The sequence below is a fragment of the Delphinapterus leucas genome, chromosome 5 (genome assembly GCF_059928025.1).
Source record: "Delphinapterus leucas isolate spDelLeu-1000000601 "Yukka" chromosome 5, BTC_Dleu_Yukka2, whole genome shotgun sequence".
Classification (NCBI taxonomy): Eukaryota; Metazoa; Chordata; class Mammalia; order Artiodactyla; family Monodontidae; genus Delphinapterus; species Delphinapterus leucas.
The window spans coordinates 4,575,925-4,601,228 of NC_143133.1; the positions used below are offsets into that span (position 1 = coordinate 4,575,925).

Consider the following 25,304-nt stretch of genomic DNA (forward strand, 5'->3'; position numbering starts at 1 on the left):
ATCTTCTCTATAATTCTTTTCTGAATTATAAAAACTAGATAAATTAAAGCAAAGATTTTCTATAATGTTTACTTGCTGAAATTTTCCAGCTGACTCTCAAAATTAAAACATTTTCCATAAATTGTTTAATACGTGTGGATCTCAGGATGCCAGACAGATCATCAATTAACCAATACATTCACTTCTGGGGACATCACCTGAAGCGAGTGGATAGCCAGCACTCATTCAGTGAAGGTTGCACCAAGACAATGAGGAGACATGAAGCGGTGGCTGAAGGAAGTAGGTCAGAGAATCTAAGGCAGCTGGAGATCACAGGAAAAGTACCCAGAGGAGAGAGCTCTCCAGAGGAAAACACCAGATATCTGCAAAGGGTTGCTCCTAAGCCTTCAAAAGAGTGTTAATCGGGGCATGCATGTGAGGACCCAGCCACGGCACAGGAAAGGGTCATCATAAAGGAAAGGAGGAAACACGCCCTAAGGCTCAGCGTGGCTGGGGATGGTGCCTGTTTTCTACCAGCCAGACTGGAAAACCTCATAATTCAGGGCCCACTAGGTAGAGCGCTCAGAAGGGTCTCGACTTAGTAATGGGGAATAATTAGCCCTACACTAAACACTGCTCTGGACCTGCCTAACAAATCTTAAAATCAAGACCCAAAAGACCAAACTGTTTCCAACTATTTTCACTGTGGCCCCAGAACAAAGCTCAAGGGATACAAAATATCCACCACCCAAGAAGATAAAATTTACAAAGTTTGGCATCCAATCAGAAATTAGCATGCATGTGAGAACTCCCCAGCGGTCCAATGGTTAGGACTCCCATCTCACTGTCGAGGGCCTGGGTTCAATCCCTGGTACTAAGGGGAACTAAGATGCCACAAGACCCGCGGTGGTGGTGCGGTCTAAATAAATAAATAAATAATTAGCAGGCATGCAAAGAAATGGGACACAAAGGGAATGGAAATGAAGAGAAAAATTAACTGAAACCAATCCAGAATCAACACAAAAGTTAGAATTAGCAGAAAAAGACTTTAAAAGTTATCATGATTATATTCCATATGTTTGAAAAGATATAAAATCAAATATCTAAAGATGAAAACTACAATGTCTGAGATTAAAAATATAGGACAGGACTAATGGCAGATCAGACATTTGCGAAGAAAAGATTACTGAATCTTAAACCACACACATACACAAAACTATACAAAATGAAATATGGAGAGAAAAAGAAGTTCAAAAAATTAACAGCACTTCAGTGAGCTGTGTGATAACTTTAAGAAATCTAACATACATGTAATTGGAAGAGAGAAGGACAGAAAAAAATATTTGAATAATGGCCAAAATTTTTCCAAAACTAATGAAAACCAAAACACACAGATCCAAGAAGCTCAATGAACTCTAAGCACAAGAAACATGTAGGAATCAACACATAATAAAACTATTCAAACCAGTAATAAAGTCGCCAGAGAAAAAAAGAAACATTAGGTAGAACAGAACAAAGATATAGATGACATCAGATTTCTTGATGGAAACCATGCAAATGAGAATGGGGCAAAAACACTTTAAAGTATTGAAAAAAAGAACCTGTCAACTGAGAATCCTGTACTCATCAAAAGTGTATTTCAAAACAAAGGTGAAACAAACACTTCTTCAGACATGGAAAAACTGAAAGAATTCATCACCAGCAATCCTGCCCTAAAAGAAATGTTAAAGGAAGTCCTTTAGGCAGAAGGAAAATGATAGGACAAAATGTCCTATCCACACAAAGGAACAAAGAGTACTAGAAACATTAACTAAAATTTTCTTGCTATTTAAGTATCTTTAAAAGATAACTGAGGGACTTCCCTGGCAGTCCAGTGGTTAGGACGCTGCGCTTCCAATGCAGGGGACGTGGGTTCTATCCCTGATCAGGGAACTAAAATCCTACATGCCTTGCTGCATGGCCAAAGATTTTTTAAAAAAAAGAAAGAAAGAAAGAAAGAAAATAGATAACTGACCATTGAAACAAAAACAACAACGTATTGTGAGGTTTATAACATATGTATAAATAAAATGTATGACAACAACATCATAAAGACCAGGAGTGGGAAACTGGAACACTATTATAAGGTTCTTATACATCACATTAAATGGTATGTTATCTCTTGAAGACTGTGATAAGACAGCTGTTAATAATCAAAATAAATTTAAATGGCTTAAACAACCAATTAAAAGGCAGAGATGGGTCTTAAAACAACAAGTCCCAATTACAATATAGTAAAAATTCTACAATAAACATAAAGTCACAAATAGGTTAAGTAAAGGATGGGACTTCCCTTGTGGTCCAGTGGTTAGGAATCCACCTGCCAGTGCAGGGGACACGGGTTCGAGCCCTGGTCCGGGAAGATACCACATGCTGCGGAGCAGCTAAGCCCACGACCCACAACTGCTGAGCCTGCGTGCCACAACTACTGAAGCCTGAGTGCCTAGAGCCTCCACAACAAGAGAAGCCACCCCAATGAGAAGCCCGTGTACCACAGTGAAAAGTAGCCCCCGCTCTCCGCAACCAGAGAAAGCCCGCACGCAGTAAGAAAGACCCAACGCGGCCAAAATTAAAAAAAAAAAAAAAGTTAAAAAGAACATATTTCTACATAACCAATAGGGCAAAGGAGAAATTAGGAAGTATTTTGAATTGAATGAAAATAAAAACACAACGTATCAATATTTTTAGGTTGCCACTAAAGCAGTATTTAGGGGAAAATTTATAGCACAAGGAGAGCCTATATTAGAAAAGGTCTCAAATCAGTTTTCATCTTAAGAAACTAGAAAAAGAAGAGCAAATGAAACCTAAGCTAAGCAGAAGAGGGGAATAAAAGATGAGAGCAGAAATCAATGAAATAGAAAATGGAAAAACAATGAAACCAAAAGCTGGTTCTTTCAGACAAGATGGACCTCTAGCCAGACTGTTCAGGAAAGACAGAAGACAAATTACCAATATCAAGAATGAAACAGGTGAGATCACTACAGATTATACAGATATAAAAAAGACAATAAGGGGATACTAGAAAAATTTTACACCAATAAAATAAACAGATGAAATGGACAAATTCCTTGAAAACACAAACTACCAAAGTTCACTCAAGAAGAAATAGAATTAATGGCCCTGTACCTATAAAAGAAATTGGGTTTACAGTTTAAAACTTTCCCACAGGGGCTTCCCTGGTGGCGCCATGGTTGGGAATCCACCTGCCAATGCAGGGGACACGGGTTCGAGCCCTGGTCTGGGAAGATCCCACATGCCACGGAGCGACTAGGCCCGTGTGCCGCAACTACTGAGCCTGCACTCTAGAGCCCGCGAGCCACAACTACTGGCCCCCACTCGCGCAGCTAGAGAAAACCCACACGCAGCCAACAAAGACCCAACGCAGCCAAAATAAATAAACAAACAAACAAACAAAAACTTTCCCACGAAGAAACTTCCAGGCCCAGTTGGCTTAAAGGTGAATTCTACCAGATATTTAAGGAAAGTATAATGCCAATTCTATACAAACTCTTCTCAAAAATTGAAGAGGAGGGAATATTTCCCAAATCATGTTAAGAGGCCAGCATTACCCTAACATAAAAACCAGACTAAGATATTATAAGAAAACTACACACCAATATGGCTCATGAACACAGATGCAAAAATTCTAAACAAAATTTTAGGGAATTGAATCCAACAATATACATCAGATCCAGAGAGTACAGAGGTATCAGAAGAATGTCTTTAATGAAATGTATATAATTGTCTTTGCCAGAGAACTTCTAAAACTTAGTTTCGCTGCGAACAACTTAGTATAAGGCTTTTTTCCATTATTTAAATGAATAAAGGCCTTAAAAATTCACATATGACAGACCTGGTTCACTGTTAAGACTGATAAAGAAAAACTGTTTTAGTTTACTATGTTTACTTTAAAACATGGTATCAACCCAACCATGGGATTCTCTCTGTTGTCATTAAGAGATCTGGACAAATCAAAGGATTCAAGAAGTAGGTGAGATGCAGAAAAGAAAGCAAAACACATTGAACGCCCATGATCTAATCAAAGCCAGTTAAGACCCTCCCTTGCATCATTACCACTAACAGAACTCCTGCTGTGACTTGTTCAATAGCTGATGCCATATAATTTTTAAATTGTCCATATCCCTAGACTCATTAGTGACTATATTTTGTTTTTACTCTCTACATAGAACAGACTCAGAGGACTGAGGAAAAGAGAGGAAAGGCTGGTAAGTCTGGGAGCGTCGGCCTATGTAGTCATCTGGGCAGCACCTGTAACTGGACACCAAAAACAAAGGTCTGAGACAGAAGCACCCCAAGCTGGCTTCCTCCTGTACCGTCATGACAGGTCTAAATGTTCCTGGAGCTCAAGAGTGTCCATTCTCCTTACTGTGAACATAAACTGTTAACAGATGGCCCAGGTATAAATATTGGGTCATAACTAAGCTTCCCCTCCCCTAAGCTGCAAGCCTTTGGTAGCAGAGCGAACATCTGACCGAACAAGAGGCTCTTTATTTCTAGTTCTGAACTGTTTCAGAAATAAAATTATCTGTTTAACTTACTCCAGGTGTGATCCACCACGTGGCCAAAACAATGGAGGGATCTGACAAGCACATGCAAAACCCACTTAACATCCACCTGGCAAGTTCAAGAACATGGCTGGCAAACACCCATATGTCAAACTCTGTCTATTCATCTTTGTACTCATTCCAAATGTGAAGTTTAGTTAGTATGAAGTTAAACTGCATTTTAGTTTAACTTCTCTAAAAGGTTTTTTTTTTTTTTTTTTTTTCAGTACGCGGGCCTCTCGCTGTTGTGGCCTCTCCCGTTGCGGAGCACAGGCTCCGCGGCCATGGCTCACGGGCTCAGCCGCTCCGCGGCATGTGGGATCTTCCCGGACCGGGGCACGAACCCGTGTCCCCTGCATCGACAGGCAGACTCTCAACCACTGCGCCACCACAGAAGCCCTCTCTAAAAGTTTTAAAGAAAAAGCACCACCATATACACTCAAAGGTTCGTTTTGTTTCGTTTTTTCAACTTTTCCTTCTACAAAGGTTTACACTGAGAAAAAAAGACCTTCAACAAATTGTCTTGAGCATCTTTCTCTCACGTAAACTTAACGCAAATCATCCTAAAGACTGGGCTGTATAAATGATAATTTTAAAGATCCAACAATAATACACTTATTTTAGAATTTCTCTTGTCTTTTTTACTTTAAATTTTAAATGGTTTCTATTAAGGATACCAAAAAATATATATAGCGGATTAATGCCCATGGAAGTATGCATCTTCTTTAATTCAGGAAGGCAGGACGGAAGAGTGCAAAGTGCACCAGCCCAGCGGTCCATAACATGTAGGTTTTTGTAGTCAGTATCACTTCCACTACTGAATAGCTGGGTTTTCTGCCCATAACTCATCTGTAAAGGAGAATAATGAATACTTGCTTTCCCTGCCTCTCAACTTCTCACAAGGTTGTTTCAATGAGCAAGTGAGAAATGCATCCAAGTATTGATATTTGTGGCCTTTGTATTTCACAAAATGTCACACCAATGGAAGGTGCTGTTATTACAAACTACCCCCCTCAAATTGTTTATATTTGCTTACTCTAACAGGGTTCTTCACTGATATGATTATCTGAAGAATAGTAATTATGTAAAATACATTAGGCTTCTAGTACAAAAAATAATTTCCTCGCTATCTTTAAAAAAAAAAAGAACTATGAAATCACCTTCATTTACAATAAAAATCTAGTTTTAGTCATACCAAAGCCTTTCCTCTTTTTAAGTAACAGTTTGGTCTCTACTACAAATTCCAGTGCGACGCTGCTAAGAACTCAAGGTGGTGAAGTGAAGAGGATGAACATAGAAATACCATGGCTGCTGTTTCCTGTCTTTTGGAATGTGCACATCTGCAGAGCAACCTCTGCATTTAAGCCGCACTATCCCCAAACAGTACAGACTCAGAAGCTTAGCACACACCGCTTTCCTTCTGTGGCCTAGTGTGCAATTTCTAGACATTTTAAGGACTCTAGAATTATACACAGCCCTGCTGGTGAATGAAAATCACCCCCCAAAGATTTGGGGATGGATGAAAGCCTCCAAGCCTAGTATTAATGTGAGCCTGGAAGTGAAAGTGGAGGAGTGAGGGGGGAACGTCTATCAAGCCCCACCCACGCCCATGACACCACCCCACATACACACCCCTCCACCCCTGCAAGAAACCCCGTGTCACCCTCAGTCTCCAGGAGTGAGGGCCCTGGGGCCTGTGGTGCTTATGATCAGACCTGGAACTAGAATAACAAACTGAATTCTAAAATCGAAAGCATTTAATTCTTTATCTAGTCCACATGTTTTCAGAGTGATAATTAGTCACAAATTATTTGTCTATTAAGGAGAAAAAAACAGATCTAGGTACTGAAGTTATTACATAAGTACCTTTTCAACAATAGCCAGCCAAAACATAGTAATGCCACAATCTTCAAGTGAGTAATTTAATAATGAAGTGGGATTTTTTGGGGGGGGGCAGGGTGCTGAAGGGTGGGGTTTCTTTTTTCTAAATTTATTTATTTTACTTATTTATTTTTGGCTGCGTTGGGTCTTCGTTGCTGTGCGCGGGCTTTCTCTAGTTGCAGCGAGTGGGGGCTACTCTTCGTCGCGGTGCGTGGGCTTCCCATCACGGTGGCTTCCCTTGTTGTGGAGCAGGGGCTCTAGGCGCGCGTGCTTCAGTAGTTGTGGCTCGCAGGCTCTAGAGCGCAGGCTCAGTAGTTGTGGCGCATGGGCTTCATTGCTCCGTGGCATGTGGGATCTTCCCAGATCAGGGCTTGAACCCGTGTCTGCTGCATTGGCAGGCGGATTCTTAACCACTGCGCCACCAGGGAAGCCCTGAGGGGTGGTTTTGAAGAAGCTCATTGATCTTCCAAAATCTCATCCCCTATGTATCAATGTGCTAAGAAATGTAGTGCCATCTTTTTATACTCTTTGTAACACCACATACATTACTGAAAATTATTCAAGTTACATACAGCTCCCATGAGTGTCCTTAAATAGCTGTAAGAGACATACACTCAATCTATAGCTCAGTTTCCTTAGTGCTCAAGTAGAGCAGACATGTGGCAGATATATTAAGGTACTTCCCTTCATTTTTGATAATATATTGTACATATTTTTAGGTTTGCTCAAAACTCATAAAAATTATTTCAAAAAGCATAATGTCTTTCTGACACGGTACATACAATATTATTTGTGGATTGTTTTCTCAATTTACTTGTGTTACAGCACAACTGATGATAAAGAGCACCAGATAGTAAAAAGTTGTAAATCTGGCTTCCTCAGGCAAAATGTACTGAATAAAATGTAGATCTCGTGAAGGAATGCCTGTGCAGCTCTGTTCAAGCAATACATTCACTCGCTGAAGCATTCTTGTAGTCTCAGAACACTTTTTCTTTCTGCTCATATATACTTTTATTATAAAAGTTGTTTAAAGTATTCTTAAATATGAAAACAGAAGGGCACCCATACACAATTTCTCTACCCTAATACAATTCACTGTTAGTATTCTGGTGTGATTATCCGTGTTTTTTCCTTTGCAAAGAACTTAAAATTTTTCAATATTTCAACATGTTAAAAACAAATATATACTTTTGTATCCTGCATTTTTCACCTAGCATTGTCATCCCAGTGTTCTAGCGTCTTACTACATTGTCAGACACAGTAGTCACTAGTCACATGTGGCTACTTACATTTAAGTTAAAGACCAGTTCCTCAGCCACACCAGCCACATTTCAAGTGCTCAATAGCCACACATGGCTAGCAGCTTCTGTGCTAATATAAAGTGTAGGACATTTCCATCACCACAGTTCTACTGGACAATGCTGGCAATGATTATGCTGGGCTAAACCAAGAACCGTTAGCTCTTTTCAAGAGTTCACCATGTCCTTCCTCACGTGCCTGTAGACTGTACGAGACACTCTTCCTTACACCCGGAAGGTAGGGTACCAACCACAGTGTTATTTTGAGATAATACTGTGCCCAAGAGGAATCGTGTGAGGGAACTGGAAAAGATTTACCTTTATGTTTGAGAGGCCTCAAATGTCAACAAGTCAAATTTCGTTATGGTAGAATGCAATCATGGAAGGTTTAATGACGAAGCCAGACTGTTCAGAATGGCAAGAAGAGATGAAGCTTATCAACAGAGCAAAAAGAAAACTGAGAATAAATAGAATAGAGGGCCAACGGACAAAATTGGGAGGAAAGGTTATTTAGTCCAAGGAGGGTAGGTGTGTGGGCTTCCCTGGTGGCGCAGTGGTTGAGAGTCCTCCTGCCGATGCAGGGGACACGGGTTCGTGCCCCGGTCCGGGAGGATCCCACATGCCGCGGAGCAGCTGGGCCCGTGAGCCATGGCCGCTGAGCCTGTGTGTCCGGAGCCTGTGCTCCGCAACGGGAGAGGCCACAGCAGTGAGAGGCCCGCGTACTGCAAAAAAAAAAAAAAAAAAAAAACCTGTGTCTAGCCAAATACTTTCCAAATCTAATGGGGGGAATGAATTCCGAAGGAGAAAGTTTGGGAAATAAAACAATATTCATAACACCAGCAGGGAGGGTTGGGGAGGGACTCAACTCTAGTCAATTTCTAAACCCCCCCGGAAGGGAGTAACCCTCTAAGCCAGGGCTCTCACTCATTCCCTCACCACCCACACACCTACTGGAGGCTTACTGTGTACCAGGCACTGGGCACAGTGTTAGTGACACACAGACGGCGACCCTTGGGGTTTTTCCTTCGGTGTCACCACCCTGAATTAGTGGGCTTTGGTCTTCATCCTTAGGTAACCAATTTGGACTTCTTCCCACCGAAACCCACTGCCCTCCCTTTGACCCGGTATGGTACTTCTGCAAATTATGCCTTCACTCTATTTTTAACTGGTCCTTTTTCACTACAAATTTCATCAAAAAATGGTTAAAATGCTTAGTATTCATCAAAGGCCTACATTACCTGCAACTATCTTTTCATAATTCTTCAATTTGGGTGTCCATAGGATTTTCACATAAAGAAAAGCCTTTGAAGGGGAAGGGTAAAGGGTATAAGATAGAAATAGACAAAAGAACATAGAAAAGAGAAGAGATGTCTGAAATAGTAAGACTCTGGCTTTTATATTCTACTACTCTCACAAATTTCCTAAATAATATTTGCCAAGCAAACCAGAGAGTGCACTCATACAATGAGATAGTTATACATATACACACAATCTTTGCCTGTTAGTTTCAGATCTCAGGGCATCAATTTGGAACACAAGGTATTGCTTTTCTCTTTAGTAGGTAGCCTGGCTCCAGAGCCAATTTACGGCCAGAAGAGAAAATCCACAGAGAATCTATAACCTAACCTACAGCCCTATCACTGAAGACAGGACCAAGGGCTAAAAGCTGGTCTTGTACACCTGTTTAGCCACGTAACTGGAAAACTGTATGGAAATGGACAGTCAGACCTACAGTCTCTTCCCCATCTAGAAATGTATCAAGTCCTAGGAAATGAATAAGGCTCCATTTAAAAATAACATAATCAATAAATCTTGTGTGGGACATGAGTTCCTTCTGTGCAAATAGGAAGAACTGCGTAACAGATTAAGAAATTCCATTTTTACTACAGGTTATCAGAAATGAACTGATAAGTGTATATTCTCCAGTGACAAATAAAATGAATTTTTTTCATAAATGTAGGATTGTTCTTATAGATAAGACTACTACTTGATAGTAACAGGAACTAGCAGGTGTCTTAATAAATTACAGGCATGTAACAGACCTAGGTCAATATCTATGTTTAAAAGATAAGAAAAAAGGAAGAACCAACTATATGAAGATAAAGTATAGGTGAAAGCACTCAGTTCTACATAAGAATCAGAAGTACTAAACAGACTTCCATTAAAGCAAAACAAATGAGATGTAGATCAAGTGTGTAATGAGAACGAATAAAAGGGAAGAGCTTTCCATCCAGCTTGGATGAATTCCCCTCTACTGACCGTGCTGTTGTCAAATGCTTACAGAAATGAGAGTTTGGATCAGCCTCTATGTTCTTATAGCTTTAACTGGGCTGAATATTGAGGAGATGAACTGCTTATGTAAAGTAACATTGCTTTATTTCTAACTTTTACTTGACGGGCAGTTATTTGCTGATTCATACTCATGTTAGTATTTCTGGTTTGAAAAGCTGAACTGCTTTTCAAAGGTTACAATTTCTTTGCAGGTTATCACAGTACAGTAACCAATGAGGTGTTTAGTTCAAGATCTATTAGATGTCAGAATTCTTTAGCAGGGCTACAAAACGATAGTTTTTATGCCTTCAAAAAAGTCCTACGGAGATTTTTTTAAATGCCCTTTTTCCCTGAAAGGGGAAAACTTCACGTCACACAGTTTACAGGATAAAAAAACACGCATGAAGCCATTTGGGTCAAAAGGGAGGGGGAAACGTATACACTTACATCTGAAATAAAGAAACAGTGTAAAAGATTACAAACCAGCTACCAAACAAAATCCAAAAATCAAAACATAGTTCACTATTATGAAATTCTAGAAAGTTTTTAGAAAAATTGTTGGAAAAGTGATGGAACAACTAAATTTTAGAAACCTAAAAACTTCAATTAGGAGAAACTTAAATTGATCTTCACTCTAAGAAATGCAAATTTTCACAAGCCCAAAGCAAGTTTATTTGGAAACAAAAAATTAAAACAAGTAGATTTTTAGAATTGTTGAAAATGCAAAAAGCTCTAACATGATGAAACCCAATTTCGTCAAGGATGAAACATTTTATCAAGTAAAATACTAGATCATTGTGTACTAAAATAATTTTTCAAAGTGATATTGTTGTTTGTCAAAATGTCTGTGCATAAAAATTTTACAGCTTTCAACTTCTCATCTCAAAACTACAAAGTGATCTGTCTTCTGAGTTTCAATGAGTGGGGGAAAAAAAATGGCCTGAAATTCTACAACTCGCTGGTAAGACAGTGGGTCAATTCTTTTTTGTAGTTACTATTAAAAGCCATAATTTAAGTAATACATATCACAATTCTCTAAAATGAACTTAGGTAATAAGCAATACTTTGGTGATGTTTTAGTATCTGTTAATAAGAGATATCTAATTCAGTATAAAAATTTTATATGGATTATCTGACTCATATCCAACTAGTTATAAATTTTAAAGAATCAGAATAAAATTCTCTTTGATCTTGCAAAAAGATATATATTTGAGAACTCAAAATATGTTCAAAGTACATATTTTCATTTTGCATCCATTAATTATTCAATACATGCTTCAAAGATTAAATCAAGTTTTTAGATGTGACTTTTTTTAGCTTTAAAAATGATCTTTTTTTTTAGCTTTAAAACTGATTTTGTTTAACTTTTTATTTTATATTGGAGTATAGCCGATTAACAATGTTGTAATAGTTTCAGGTGCACAGCAAAGGGGCTCAGCCACACATATACACGTATCCATTCTCCCTCAGACTCCCCTCCCATCCAGGCTGCAGAGTTGAGCAGAGTTCCCCCGTGCTCTACATTAGGTCCTCGTTGGTTAATACAGCAGCGCACACCTCTTGATCCCAAACTCCCTGACTATCCCTCCCCATCCTCCCCCACCCCCAACCGTAAGTTCCTTCTCTAGTGAGTCTGTTTCTGTTTTGTAAATAGGTCCATTTGTATCATTTCTTTTTAGATTCCCCATTATCGTACCATATTTCTCTTTCTCTGCCTGACTTACTTCACTCAGTACGACAATCTCTAGGTCCATCCATGTTGCTGCAAATGGCATTATTTCATTCTTTTTAATGGCTGAGTAATATTTCATTGTGTTTATATACCACTAGATGTGACTCTTAACATAACGATAGTTATTGCCCCTAGGCAGCTATTTAAATGAACAGTGTCATCATTTAAAAGATAACCTGCTACAGTTTCCCCAAGGTGTATTCCAGGTGATATAAAAATGTATTACTTTTGTTATAGAACTTCTTCTTTTTGCATAAATTAGGGAAATACCAGAGCTGAAACAAAAGCAGGTTTGTTTATTTTAGGACATCTTGAAACTTTTAATATGGTAATGTGCCTGTGGAACCTCCCTGAAGGAAACAAAGTAGAGAGCATTTTCCATACTTGTTAAGGATCCTTTCTGTGTTCCTCAGAATATGCTTTGGTAAACATAATCTTCTAACCAGAAAGAATTAACACTTTCTCTAAGGTCCACATTATAAGCAAGACATAGATCACCTAGGGTCCTTACAGTCTCAACTTCCCAGGGTTGAAAAGTTAAACTGAAGATATAATTTTAGGAATGAGACCATTAAGTATATCCTTCTCCTTTTCTTTAAATAATCTGCATAAATTGTACTGTTCTATACAGTAAAATCAATCAGTACTCCATTTTTTAAATGTCAGAAACTTCCAGAATCTCCCTTTTCCCCTGGGCATGCCTCATCCTCATTTATTATCTTTGATTACATACACCTGGAGGCTCTTGACTCCTCAATGCATTCTCTGCCGCACTGCAAGGGCAGGGTCCACTGTGCCCTACCTACCTAAATGACATGTGCAGCAGCAAGGCAGGCACCTGAATATTATGCGGGTGCCTACAGCCACTGAAATGGTCTTGAGCTGTTCCTATTTCACAGAACAACCAAGCTATCTTGTAGTGGATCAAGACAGACATCTGACAACAGGATGTTCATAGCAGAGCCACCACCAAGAGAGAATCCAACTGACCAGTGGATCTACAATGGAGGAAAGAGGATGGCGCTCAGAGGGCACACTCCTGGGGCTGGTGGAGACGCAAGCTAAACGCGAAGTACCTGTATTTAACAAACTTTTGCTGGATATCAGGCACAGCTGCTAAAAAATTTAGAAATGCTACCAAATTTAAGTGTACTTTGAGGCATTCCTGAATCTGGGAAACATGCTGAGAAGCCCTACTACACTTGGAGCCCAAGTGACTACTTACGTATGGAATTCTCCCTAGATCAATGAAATAGACATACTCTTCGAACCTAAAATATAAGTACTTTAAAGACAGGTTAGGGCTTCCCTGGTGGCACAGTGGTTAAGAATCCGCCTACCAATGCAGGGGACACGGGTTCGAGCCCTGATCGGGGAAGATCCCACATGCTGCGGAGCAACTAAGCCCGTGCCTGCGCACTAGAGCCCGTGAGCCGCAACTACTGAAGCCCGTGCACCTAGAGCCCATGCTCTGCAACAAGAGAAGCCATGCGCCGCAACTAGAGAAAGCCGCGCAGAACAACAAAGAGCCAAAGCAGCCAAAAGTAAATTTAAAATAAGACAGGTCAACAATGCAACATTCCTGAAAAATATATTTAAAATACTGTACTCAGCCAAGTATGATACTCAACAAAGGTGATACATTTGAGATTGGAATTTTACACTAATTAAAACTCTTCCCCTCAAAAAAACAGACTAAAAGACTATCTATAGAGCCCAATACGGGTCAAAACTCTTTAAAACTTCACAGATATGTTCAAATCGTTAAGTATTACGTTACAAAGGTAAATGTAAAGGAAGGAAAAAATCAGCAGAAATATTAACAGCATGGCTCAGAAAGGCATATAAACAAAGATGCAAGAAAAATAGCTAACTATCCAAACACTAAACAAAAAAATCAACTTTCAAACAACTCATGTCAAATATGAAATTGATTATTCCTTTCCTATAGATTCTGGTCAAGTTTTTTGTCATGTGAAATAGCTGATTTGGGGGTTAGTAATGAGTATTCTACTCGGATGAATATGAAATTAAACAACTCTAAAAAGAAAGAGATTATCATCCCTTGAAATATTTAATAAATTAGAGTAATCTTATTCGAATGCATCTTTCAGGTACCAGTAATTATAACTACTGGAGTGACTTTTACCTAGAGTTGTGTTATAGACCCTATGAACATTCATGTTTCAACTATTCAATGACAATGTTAAAGATCTGTGTAACTTATGCAAATGTCACCATCTACAAATCAATGCTCCTACTTTGACCTCTCAGTCTAATATTTCCAACTACCCAGAGGATATTTCCATTTGAACGTAAGTTAGCTAGGCCTCAATTTGTACAAGAGTTGCACATACACGCAACTCATTTTTTTTTTAAGATTTTTTTTTGATGTGGACCATTTTTTTTAAGTCTTTATTGAATTTGTTACAATATCGCTTCTGTTTTATGTTTTGCTTTTTGGCCAGGAGGCATGTGGAATCTTAGCTCCCCGACCAGGGATCGAACCTGCATCCCCTGCACTGGAAGGCAAAGTCTTAACCACTGGACCGCCATGCACTCATATTTAACTGTTATCCTTCCTTCAATGTTCTGTCATTCTTTCCCTGAGATAACCTCACATCAATTAATTTCATTCTTCTGCGCTCCCTACATCACCAATCTACTTCGCCTTGCTCTATACCTGAATCACCACTGTGTATCCTATTATGTTCCAGCAAAATCCTGTTTGTGTCCTTATGTCCTTGGGGGAGGGATGAAGATGAAGCACAGCACAGCCAACACCACCCAGGCCTCCTACAGAGCTAGCTAACTAGTGCTCTGGCCTGATGGTTGCTCAGAATAATGAAACTCTGAGAAAGGGTTAACTGAAATAGAAGGATGCCTCCCCAGGGATCTGTGATCTTTACTAGAGGAGCAACTGAAGTTAGGAAGGGAGATGGTCACTATGAGGGTGAATTTTAGGTGCCAACTTGACTGGGCCATGGGTGCCCAGATATTTGGTAAACACGTTCCTGGGCTGTGTCTGTGAGGGTGTTTTCTAGGTGAGATTAGCATTTGAATTAGTAGACTAAGTAACACAGACGGCCCTCCCTGACACAGGTGAGCCTCAAGCAGTCCACTGAAGGCCGGAGTACGACAGAAGTCTGAGTAAGAAAGAATTCTCTTTCTCTCTGCCCGTCTTTGAACTGGAATACTGGTCTTCTCCCGCCTTCAGACTGAACTGGAGGTACCCCATCAGCTCTCCGGGGTCTCAGGCTTCCACGCGCAGGCTGGAACTACACCATCAGCTCTCCTGGGTCTGGACTTCTCCGGCTCCACAATCACATGAAACAGTTCCTTATCTCCCCACCCTCCACCCCACCCCTATCCCATTGGTTCTGCTTCTCTGGAGGACCCTGACTAACACAATCACTTAAGACAGAGCAGGCCTGTCTCTTTCATCTGTCTTCTAACGGAGCCTACTAGTGGTATTAACGTTTGCTTTTATTACAGGTAAAACATCTGTGCACATAACGCTTTTCAGTTATAAAACACAAAAAGGTAGTAAGTACCACCCAGCCTAGAACACATTACCATTTATTTGTCCACCTCCCCACCCCATCCCACCCCATCCCACTGCCTCCCCATCCAACAGTGGCTACTAACCTCTGTCATTTCTTTGATGGTTTTAAAAGATAAAACTTGTCACAAATGCAGATTTGCTTAAACAATATATTTTTCAGTTGTATTTATTCTTGGGCTCTGTAAAAATGGTATTACAATGTATATAATCTCCTGGGACTTCCTTTTTTTACTCAGCATATGTTTCCAAAATTCACTCATGTTGTATGCAGAAGTTTATTCACTCTTACTATTTTATAATACTCCATTGTACAAATACCATATGTCATTCAATCTCCTGTCAATGAACATTTGAGTTGTTTCCAATTGCTATTATAAACACAACAGCTATGAACAGTCTGGTATATGGCTCTTGGTACACATTTCTCCTGAGGATATATACCCAAAAGTGGGACTGTCAAGTTATAGGATATACAAATGCTGAACTGTGCAACATAATGTAAAATTATTTCCCAAAGAGGTCATACCAGTACTGCACTCCAATCAGCAATGTATGTAAGTTATCCCTTAATCTACATCCTCTCTAATACATGGTACTCAGAGACATGAATTTTTGTCACTGTAGTGAATGTAAAAAAAGAAAAATAGCTCATGGAGATTTACTTTGCATTTCCCTTATCATTAGTGACAAGCACCTTTTCATATACTTATTGGCTATGATTCCTCGTATCTGAACTACTTGTGCACAGGTTTTACTCATTTTTCTGTTGAAATGTTTCTTTTTTGTGGCCTTCTAGAAGTTCTTCATATAATGGACACTAATCCCTCACCAGTTACATATGCCAGAAGTATTTTTCCCAGTGTGTGGCTCATCATTTTCTTTATGCTGTCCTTTGATAAAAAATTCTAACTTTAATACACTGAGTTTATCAATCTTCCCTTTTTATGGCTGGCACTTTATGTGCCTTAAAGACTTTGCTACTCAAAGTGTGGTGCATGCACCAGCAGCATCAGCATTCCCTGGGAGCTTGTTAGAAATGCAGACTCTGGGACTTCCCTGATGGCACAGTGGAGTGCACTCCCAATGCAGGGGGCCCGGGTTTGATCCCTGGTCAGGGAACTAGGTCCCACGTGCATGCCGCAACTAAGAGTTCACATGCCATAACTAAGGAGCCCACCTGCCTCAACTAAGACCCGGTGCAACCAAATAAATAAATAAAAAGATTAAAAAAAAGAAATGCAGACTCTAAGATGTCACTCCAGATCCACTGAATCAGAATCTGCATTTTATCACGTCCCCCAGATAACACATATACTTTAAAGTTTGAGAACACTGTCTTCAGATATCCTTCCTTACCTCAAGATCAGAAAGATACTTGTCTGCATTTTCTTCTGAAAGTATTCAAGTTTCTCTTCTCGCATTTGTGGCAGACTGCAATACTATTGTTCCCAACTATCCTTTTCCTTCCCTTATCCATCCCTTTACCCAGCAGGTCTCTACTGTCACCACGGGACAGACTGGCAGCACCTCCCTGAAGCCTCAGTACATGCCCCTGCACTGCTCCCTACGACTGGTCAGACGTAACATACACCAGGTCCAAAAAGATGCTTTAAAAGTGATCATGGGAGCTTCCCTGGTGGTGCAGTGGTTGAGAGTCCACCTGCCGATGCAGGGGATGCGGGTTCGTGCCCCGGTCCGGGAGGATCCCACATGCCGTGGGGCGGCTGGGCCCGTGAGCCATGGCCGCTGAGCCTGCGCGTCCGGAGCCTGTGCTCCGCAACGGGAGAGGCCACAACAGTGAGAGGCCCGCGTACCGAAAAAAAAAAAAAAAAGTGATCATGGGATTCAGCCTGGCCTCTTCTGGTATCACAGAACAGCATGGGCCCCAGAATGAGAAGACACCTAAAACAGAGCCACAGCAGCCAGTATGTGATGTGAACCAGGAAGAAATGTTTGATGTTTTAAGTCACTGAGATTTGGGGTTTTGGTCATCAAAGTACAACCTTGTAAAGTCTAATAAAATATTCAAGTCCTTAACCCATCCACAAGTTACCTATGTCTAGAATTAGTGAAGTGGAATTGTGAAGAAGGCATCTAATTTCATTTCTTTTCTACAAGGAAAATCAACTGTCCAGCATCACTTACGGATCAGCCCTCCACCCCCATCTGTAGCACCACTTCTCTCCCGTATCAAAGTTCCACATAATCACAGGTCTTGTGCTCAGTATACTCATCCCACGCCAGCACCATGCTGTGTTCATCACTAGACCTTTCCATGAAGTCTCGAGATTTTTCTCCAGAGGTGTCTTCCCAATCTTGGCCCTTTGCTTTTTCTTATAATTTTAGAATCAACCATCACATTCTATGAGAAACCCTACCGGGATTTTAATTGGAAATGCATTACATATACAGATCAATCTGAGGAGAACTGACTGCTTTGCAGTACTGAGCAAGGGCCATTTCTCCATTGAACTGGATCTCCTTTTATGTCCTTCAAATAAGTTTTAATTTTCAACACACAGACCATGGCTATTAGATTTACTCCCAGACACTAGGTTACAGATTCTCTTAGGTCTTCTACACAATCACTGTCTGCGTATGACAACAGTTTCGTGTTCCCAGCATTCCAATCCCATTAACGCTGTTCTCTCCTTGTGTGGGCTGGTGCTCGGGACCACGGTGAGGAGAAGTAGTATCAGTGGGGCACCCTTTGCCATGTACAAGATTATACAGGAAATGTTTCCACACTTCCTCACTAAGACAGATGTCTCTCTAAGTTTTCTGTAGACATTCTTTATTAGTTAAGAACATTTCCTTCTCCTTGACATTTGCTAAGATCACAGATATAGCTCAGTCACCTATATCTAGAATTAGTGAACAAAGATACTCTTCCTTATAACATAAGCGTGGTTTTCTTCCAGCAACGGCAGAAGCAGCTTACGCGCACTGAATCCTTACTATCTATGTGTTCCCTTTTACAGATGATGAAAAGGAAACTTAGGAAGTTAATTTCCCCAAACAGCAAGAAAAGAGGAAGAGTTCGGATTTGAAAGCAGACTGAGCTAACGCCAGGGTCAAGCTGTCCACCACCACAGACCACCTGATAACAACTTGCAACAACCCAGAAGGAACCTTCTGGCCCCAAAGGGGACGACTTTAGCAGCAACGGTCTCATCTAACTCTGGCTTTCCAGGAATTACACACTTTGCTCTAATGGAGTCCAATATGACCACGGATTCTGTAAAGGGTCCTTGAAATCATCAAAGCAGGGCAAATCAACAGGGGAAAGAGAGAAGTAGCATAAAATGAGATGAGAATTTAAATTCACATTAAATAGGTTTCACATTTTTGAGAATGAGCTATTGCTCTGAGGACCTCAATGTCACTGATAAATACTTGAAAACAGGCAGACAGATGGCTAAAGAAAACCAACCACACCAAGAAAACAGCAGGTTAGCATCGATACCACGTGAAATAACGTAAGTTTAAGGAAACCAGCGTGTCTAACCTGGCACAGAAAAGCTTACGGCGAACTGTAACTCTGTTCACCACCCGAGCCCACCCCTGCCACATATACAGACACATTACATACACAGTGGGGAGGGGTGAGAGGAGTCACAAAGGGGACAGACTTATCCCGCATTTCTCCAGAAGGCTAACTAATGAATCAAATCAAATCAATCAAAAATTTTCTAAGAAAAATACTGTCCAACTGTGGCAGATGCTGTGATGTACCAGCCAGACCCGCAACTGAAGGACACGTTGCCAGCTGCTGGGAGTGCTGTACCAGCCCCTCAGGGACTGCCTCAGCTGCAGGGAGCTGTCCCTTCCAGCGTCCTGACCCTTCCCAGGACCGCCCCACATCTGATGACTGACTGTCATCAGGTCCAACCTGGGGCAACTCTGAAGGGCTGTTCTAGCTCCACAGCTCCCCATGGGGGGCGCCAAGGCTGTGACTGGGCCTGCAAAGCAGCCCAGCTTCTCCCTTCCTTCTGCAGGTTCTGCAGGTGTGGCCCCAGGCGTACTTCTTTTTTTTTTATATATATATTTTTTAATATCTACTTCTTTATTTGGCTGTGCCGGGTCTTAGTTGCAGCACGCGGGATCTTTGACCTTCATTGCAGCATTCGGGCTCTTTAGTTGCGGCGTGCGGGATCATTTAGTTGCGGCATGTGGGATCTAGTTCCCTGACCAGGGATCAAACCCAGGCCCCCTGCGTTGGCAGAACAGTACCTTAGCCGCTGGACCACCAGGAAGTCCCTCCCAGGGGTACTTCCTAATCAACATTCTGCATGCTAAACTGTCTGCAGCTGCTTTCCAGAGAACCCACCTACCAAAGAACTCATAAAGGAACCAAGTGCCCCATCAGATTCACGACCCCCTTAATCATAGTTAAATATCAGAAACAACCACCATTTGGTGTATGTTTACTCTGTGCAAGACACAGTGGGGGACACAAGGCAGCTTAACCTGGAAGGTAATGGTGGCGTGTTGTCTAGTAATTTTAAAGCTAAGAGAATGTGATTTCAGCACATGCATGAAATGATCATCCTCACACACCGTTTGCTCTGCAGAAAAACCAGAATCCACCATTCCACTCTATGGAAACTATGTTTATGTTTAAGAACATGAATATGCTTATCAAAGCTCTAGGCAACATAATCACTTTCAATTAGTAACTCTTCTTCGTTCTCTTACAAGCACTACTCATTTTCAATCTACCTCTGTTCAGGCCCTAATCCAATGACTGATGTCATTATAAGAAGAAGAAAATGTGGACAAAGACACACAGAGAATGTCACACAAAGACAAAGGCGAAGACTGGACTGCTGTGCCTACAAACCAAGAAATGCCAAAGATTGCCAGTAACCACCAGAAGTGAGGAGAGGGACACAGAGCAGGTCCTCCCTGAGAACCTCCAGAAGGAACCAACCCTGCTGACAACATCTGGACTGCAGACTTCTGGCCTCCAGAACTGAGAGAGAACGTCTGCTGTTCTAAGCCACCTAGTTTGTGGCACTTTATTACAGCTGCGCCAGGAAACAATACAGCACCTCTGCAGCACTTCCTACCCCACATATGACTGCAACTGCATTTATTCTCCCACAACTTTTACCTTGGCACAAAGTATACAGGGATGTGACAGCGGGGAGCATCAGAAGCGTGCCGTCTTCACGTTCAGAGATCGGTCTGCTAACCCAGTGTTGTGCAAACATTTCTCAAAGTAGCAGAACCCAGTACCATATCTGAGACAGGCTGAAGGAGCACAGGTGAGGGGGGGGCCTGGCCAAACACGCCTCCCCGTCGCCCCATCCTCTGCCTCATGCCCTAAGTACCTGGGCTCTCTAGAATTCTTTTATTCATCCATTCATTCAATAAATCTTTGAGCACCTACTTTGTGCAGACACTGCTTTCACAGCATGAACAAACACTGAGCTCAACCAAACCTCATTTTATGGATTAAGAAACTTAAACATGTATTCGGGGTCCCAGGTGAGTCAAGACCAGGGCCACTGTGGGCCTAGGTCCGAAACTGGTGCCCTTTCCATCACACCATCCACCCCTCATCTAACCTGTAGCCTTGCCATCAGATAATTGTAAAGAATCAAAGCCAAGCCTTCCTACTTTGCATTTAGCTCTCCTTTGAATCAGTTCCTGGTTCAGCCATCTCTGCTCACTGTCCCCACAGGCACAGAGGCATCTCGAGAAGCTGACAGACCTGACTCCCAAGCCAGAGAGAAAGGGAGACCAGCCCTGCCCCACCGCAGCCAGTGCAGACTGCAGGGCGCGACCTGAGCCTTCTCAAGGTGATCGCCAGCCTACCCTGGCAAGGCCCAAGTGAGTTCCACTCAGAGGAGCTGCGGGTTCCGTGACAGCTTCTATCACACGGCTAGTGAAAAAACTTGGAAACACTGTCCTTAGATGTGCAAGTGTGTTTTTGGAAATAGGAGAATGAAATGCAGGGGGAAAAGGTATAAGATCTAAGGGCAAAAACATGTGCCTGACACACATACCAACATAGTAAAAAGAAGCCCCTGAGCAGCACTGGAAGGTCCTCAGACGGCCTGTTGCCAGTGAAGGGCCAAGCCTGTTCCTCAGCTCTGGAGCCCTGTGCGCTGATCAGGCCAGAAGTGGACTGGGGCCGCGGGCGGCAGGGAGGGGACGCGTGCCAAATCATGTGACTACCACAACAGAACGAGCTGCGTGTCAACCAGAAAACCCACTTACAGGTCTAGATAATGGACGGCTACGTGGAAGCTAGGTCCACTCCCCGGCTTAGAACTGGGAAAAGGAAGGTAAGAAATTCTCACAGTTGTTTCATCAAGGGAAGGTTGCAAGATGAAAGAAAGCCCTGAGAGCGAGCCTTTGAAGGTCAGAGTCACTTGCCTGCATTAACTGTGTCCAATCTTCTAAATGTGTGCTTCTTCCTACTGCGTGGCTGCATCCACTGAGAGGCTACATTATAACTCTAGTTGAAAAGGCTGTATTCTTGTCCTGATGAGACTCACTTAAAAAACAAAAAACAGTATAGGGAAAGATCCCACTCTACAGACCACCTCCAAGACTCGTTCACTCCTAAAGCAACGGCTGTCGGTCACATGGTGGCAGGCCTAGTTGCTCTCTGGTACTTTTCTCTCGCTCAAGCTCTAGAGACCACAACTGTTACCACCCTCACTGCCCCGCCCTCTCGGCCCTTCCTCCGCGGGCCCCTCCTCTTCCCCAGCTCTCCGCCCAGGCCTCACACTTCTCTGTTTACATTCACTTCCTCCTTTGAAGCCATCCAATAGCAAAACCTGAGTCACGCCAATGTAATTTAAAAGTTTCTAGCAGCCATATTAAAAAAAAACAGATGAAATTAATTTTCATAATATACTTTAACTCAATAGACCCAAAATATTATCACTCCAAATATAATCAAGGTAAAAGATCATTAATGAGCTATTTTACATTCTTTTTTTCGCATACTAAGTCTTTGAAATCTGGTATGTATGTGACACTTACAGAACATCTCGAGTCAAACCAGCCTCATCTCACATGCTCAGAAGCCGCATGTGGCTCATGGCTGCCTTACCGAACAGCACAGGCCTAGCTGATCTCCACTCCCATGACTGTAATCTCTACATCTATCTAGAGATTACTCCAAACTTTCTCTCACCCCCACTTCTCTCTCATGAACCCAAAACTTACAGAGCCATCAAGCTACTAGACGATGTCTGAGTGGCATCTCAACTTACAACATCTCTTAAAAAACACAAATGAAGGGGCTTCCCTGGTGGCGCAGTGGTTGGGAGTCCGCCTGCCAATGCAGGGGACATGGGTTCGTGCCCCGGTCCGGGAAGATCCCACATGCTGCGGAGCGGCTGGGCCAGTGAGCCATGGCCGCTGAGCCTGCGCGTCCAGAGCCTGTGCTCCGCAACGGGAGAGGCCACAACAGTGAGAAGCCCGCGTACCGGAAAAAAAAAAAAAAAAAAAAAACACAAATGAAAACCCACAAATTCTTACCACCAACAACCTTGCCAGGACCTTCCCAGTGTCAGTCAAGGGCAACTCCGTGCTTCCACTGCTCAAATCAAAAGCTCTGGCATCATCCTTAACTCCTCCTGTTTCTCTCACATTCCAATCCAACCTGTCAGCGAACCCTCTCCATTCGTTCCACCTTCATAACGTTCGTTCCACCTTCATAACGATGCAGATCTCGCCCTGAATAATGCTCTGCTCCTCAGACAGCCCCACACCTTTCTCCCTTTTCCCCTCAGGTCTCAGCTCAAGTATGTCTTACCAGAGAGCCCTTTCCTGCCCACCCTAAACACACAACACCCCTCCGGCCTACTTCATTTTCCCTCTCAGCGCGCATCTGCAGTTGACCCGTGTACCCATCTGCTTGCTTCCCCCACCCGCCCCAGTGCTGAATGGTGTGGTGGCCATGGGCTGGTCAGGCGGCCCCTCGAGACGGCCTGCCGTGGGGAGCCCAGCTGACTGAGAGCCTCCACTTGCTACATGGTGGCAAAGACATCAGGCCACGTGCCCCTCAGGCTGCTCCCAGCAATGCTGACCAGGAGGGGGTACAGATCTGACCTGCCGAGCAGCCAGCAGCCTGGCCAAGACAGTCTCCAAACTGCCCTGGCCTGAGGCTGCTCTGGCCTGCCCTCCCCCATCTCTCCTCCCCCAGGATCACACCTGCAGGGAAGCCGATGGCTCTCCCTCCCTCCCTCCTGCTCCCTCCCTCCCGCCCCGTGTAAGTCTCGTGCACGTCTAACCATCTTGGCATCTAGGCATAGGACACTGTGAGCAGACAAGTGCCGTGTGAACCAATGAATCTCTAGGAAGAGCCGGGCAGTGGGAAGTACGTTAACTTTAAGTTGCAAAGATAGAAGTTGGGGCTCCTGCTCTGCCATGTATTACGTGTAACCTTAGGGAAGTTTCTTGAGACCTCTGAGCTGCAGCTTCGTCATCTGTAAAATGGAGATAATACCTCCTCTCTCAAGAGCTGTCAGGAGGATTAAAGGAAACACTTTACCTAAGGTCCCTAACAAAAGGCCTCACATGTAGGAAGTGCTTTAACAAGCCTGAGCTCAGACTCCTCCTCACCCGTTTTCTAATAGCTACTTCTAAGAATCCCTTACCTTTCCACAAACTCTGACCACTTTTAAACTAAATAATGCCCCAAATAACCCTAAATACCTGTAGGACTACTTCAGAAAATACCCAGCCTAATGTCTAAAATTATTAAATATAATAAAGCTGCCAAGAAAATTTTCAATATGATCGATGATAATTTAGAGAAGTTAGAAACTTGTTCGTCAGTTTTTGTTTTGTTTTGTTTTAGGCTGCCTAGGTTAAGGAGGTTTCTCACACAAGTTTACCAAAACATTATGTATAAAAATGTTTACTGTGTTACAATAACAACATGGAAACCCACTCCATCAACTAATCAAATAAATTCTGGTGCATTCATACCACAGAATACTGGGCACATTAAAAAAAACAGTGGGGCTTCCCTGGTGGCGCAGTGGTTAAGAGCCTGCCTGCCAATGCAGGAGACACGGGTTCGAGCCCTGGTCCGGGAGGATCTCACATGCCACGGAGCAACTAAGCCCGTGAGCCACAACTGCTGAGGCTGTGCTCCAGAGCCCATGAGCCACAGCTACTGAAGCCCACGAGCCTGGAGCCCGTGCTCTGCAACAAGAGAGGCCACCGCAGTGAGAGGCCCATGCCCTGCAATGAAGAGTGGCCCCCGCTCGCTGCAACTGGAGAAAGCCCACACACAGCAACAAAGACCCAACACAGCCAAAAATAAATTAAACAAAACAAAACAAAAAAAAACAGTGAAGTAGATCTGTACACGAGGTAGGTCTATACATGCTGATACGGAAAGCGCTCCAAGATACAAAGTTTAGGGTTTGTTTAAACGAAGAACACTCTCTACCATGACTCCAATTTTTAGAAGTACAGGCGTAATTTTTTTTCTATGACATCCGAGAAGCTTATCAGTGATTTTTCAAAATGAGTACAGGATGGGAAGGGGAGTGAAAGAGAACACTTACTATTCATCTTATAACTTACTGCTTTTTTAGATTTAACATGGACTCTTTAAAAAATAAATAGGCTTTATAAAAGTTACTTATATTCAAAACAATGTTTTGGTAAATCATACAAAACATATTTTGATAGTTTTAAATTGAGCTTTACATCTTATAAAAACAAGAAACTCCTTCGATGGCACCAGCAAAAAACTATTAACAATACAATCAGTAATAATTATCTATGGTGGTAATCAAAGGAAGCAGTGGCAAAAACAACAACCAAAAAAAGGACCAAAAATGTGTCTATTCAATTTCAACTTTCTCGTGATCATTTTGTAATGTATAAAAATAACTGAATCACTATGCTGTGTAGCAAAACTCATATAATATTGTAAGTCAATTATACTTCAATAAAAAAAAATTTTTTCAACTTTCTCACCATTAAAATCT

At 42.1% G+C, this 25,304-nt stretch overlaps 1 protein-coding gene across 14 annotated transcripts in view; it reads right to left on the reverse strand.

The window, feature by feature from the left end:
• Positions 1–25,304, reverse strand: part of KIAA0232 (KIAA0232 ortholog) — an 88,507-nt gene that overhangs the window by 56,756 nt on the left and 6,447 nt on the right. For 2 of the 14 annotated variants that reach the window (XM_089911468.1, XM_089911461.1), the window contains exon 1: positions 198–15,126. The exons of 10 other annotated variants lie outside the window; for them this stretch is intronic. The gene's annotated coding sequence lies outside the window, so the exon portion shown is untranslated. Of the gene's footprint in view, positions 1–197; positions 15,127–21,717; positions 22,045–22,833; positions 23,543–25,304 lie in introns of those variants that run through there. 2 more of the 14 variants (XM_089911463.1, XM_089911462.1) reach the window with 2 other exon arrangements.